This window comes from Ammodytes marinus, assembly GCF_949987685.1.
Source record: "Ammodytes marinus genome assembly, contig: scaffold_36, whole genome shotgun sequence".
Lineage (NCBI taxonomy): Eukaryota > Metazoa > Chordata > Actinopteri > Uranoscopiformes > Ammodytidae > Ammodytes > Ammodytes marinus.
In genome coordinates, this window is record NW_027648283.1 from 42,501 (window position 1) to 45,000 (window position 2,500).

At 43.8% G+C, this 2,500-nt stretch overlaps 1 protein-coding gene across 1 annotated transcript in view; it reads left to right on the forward strand.

Annotated features, from left to right (window-relative positions):
* The window catches only part of stab2 (stabilin 2), a gene marked incomplete at both ends in the record, with an annotated part of 72,886 nt that overhangs the window by 15,561 nt on the left and 54,825 nt on the right, over positions 1-2,500 (forward strand). The window lies entirely within an intron of this gene.

The following is a 2,500-nucleotide window of genomic DNA, read 5'->3' on the forward strand; positions in this document are numbered from 1 at the left end:
CCGACTGTTTATATACAGTATCTCACAAAAGTGAGTACACCCCTCACATTTCTTCAAATATTTCATTATATCTTTCCATGGGACAACACTGAAGAAATGACACTTTGATACAATGTAAAGTAGTCAGTGTACAGCTTGTATTACAGTGTAAATTTACTGTCGCCTCAAAATAACTCGACACACAGCCATTAATGTCTAAACTGCCGGTTACAAAAGTGAGTACACCCCTAAGAAAAAATGTCCAAATTGGGCCCAAAGCGTCAATATTTTGTGTGGCCACCATTATTTTCCAGCACTACCTTAACCCTCATGGGCATGGAGTTCACCAGAGCTTCACAGGTTGCCACTGGAATCCTCTTCCCCTCATTCATGACAACATCACGGAGCTGGTGGATACTGGAGACCTTGCGCTCCTCCATCTCCTGTTTTAAGAAGCCCCAAAGATGCTCAATAGGGTTTAGGTCTGGGGACATGCTTGGCCAGTCCATAACCTTTACCCTCAGCTTCTTTAGCAAGGCAGTAGTCGTCTTGGAGGTGTGTTTGGGGTCGTTATCATGCTGCAATACTGCCCTGCGGCCCAGTTTAAGAAGGTTGAGTGCACGTTTTCAGCGTCATACCAAGAGGTTGGCTTTGGAAAATTGACGTATGAGTGCTGCCAGCATTACTGCAGGGCTTGAAGGGGTGGGGGGTCAACCTGTCAGTGCTCAGACCATACGCCACACACTGCATCATACTGGTCTGCATGGCTGTCGTCCGAGAAGGAAGCCTATTCTAAAGATGATGCAAAATAAAGCCCACAAACAGTTTGCTGAAGACAAACAGACTACGGACATGGATGACTGCAACCATGTCCTGTGGTCTGATGAGACCAAGATACATTTATTTGGTTCAGATGGTGTTAAGAGTGTGGAGCGGCAACCAGGTGAGGAGTACAAAGAAAAGTGTGTATTGCCTATAGTCAAGCATGGTGGTTGGAGTGTCATGGTCTGGGGCTGCATGAGTGCTGCCAGTACTGGGGATCTACAGTTCATTGAATTCTAACATGTACTGTGACATACTGAAGCAGAGCATGATCCCCTCCCTTCATAAACTGGGCCGCAGGGCAGTATTGCAGCATGATAACGACCCCAAACACACCTCCAAGACGACCACTGCCTTGCTAAAGAAGCTGAGGGTAAAGGTTATGGATTGGCCAAGCATGTCTCCAGACCTAAACCCTATTGAGCATCTTTGGGGCTTCTTAAAACAGGAGATGGAGGAGCGCAAGGTCTCCAGTATCCACCAGCTCCGTGATGTTGTCATGAATGAGGGGAAGAGGGTTCCAGTGGCAACCTGTGAAGCTCTGGTGAACTACATGCCCATGAGGGTTAAGGTAGTGCTGGAAAATAATGGTGGCCACACAAAATATTGACACTTTGGGCCCAATTTGGACATTTTAACTCAGGGGTGTACTCACTTTTGTAACCGGCAGTTTAGACATTAATGGCTGTGTGTCGAGTTATTTTGAGGGGACAGTAAATTTACACTGTTATATAAGCTGTACACACGCTACTTTACATTGTATCAAAGTGTCATTTATTCAGTGTTGTCCCATGAAAAGATATAATGAAATATTTGAAGAAATGTGAGGGGTGTACTCACTTTTGTGAGATACTGTATAAAACCCTTTAAACTAAACTGTGTATCTCTGAACCCTGAGCCCTACTGTATAGGGGAGAATGGGGTTTTATGTCACATGGGTTGGTTGTCGCAATCGTTATAACTCGGAACCAGAAGGCACTGTCTGTTAAATTTTGGTATGTAAATATCCAGAATTGGGATCAGAGGTCGCCTACATAGTCTTCCTTGGAGTTAGACTGCTGAATTTGAGGTGAGAGGACTGTTGTGTTTTTCATGTCAAATTGAAAATATTTAGCTCCTCAGTATTTTTCTTCTAGGCTTTTACACAATGGGTTTAAAACAAAACACTTGTTACCCTAAAAAAGTGTGAAGGGTAAACTATAGTTTAGACTGTTGTTAGCAAGCTAATTTGTTGTCAGATGGTTGTTGGCCTTGATGCTAGCAAGAAATTCCAGTTGTGGTTGGTTGTTTTTTTGGGGGGGTTGGTTGTCACATGTTATCCAAAGGATGCAGCCAGAAATCAGAATCAGAATCAGAAAAAACTTTATTTATCCCAAGAAGGGCAATTTAGTTTACAGTTCCAGTTCGCAGTAAAAAATCATTTGAATAAATACTATAAAAAGCAATACGAGGTAGAAAATAACATCAATAGACAAACAGCAGTCCAACACACACATGCAACTCACATTCACTTCAACTCAACCTGTCAGAACAACCACCCAGCTACCCTGGTGCTCTCCACCTACTCCTGACCCTTGTGATCATTCAGTAACCTGATGGTTGCAGGAATAAATGAGTGTGAGTACCTCATGTGCCCTGATTGAAAGATAGCGCCGCCCGGAGGGCAATAGTGTGAGTTCCTCACTGAGGACATGGTCAG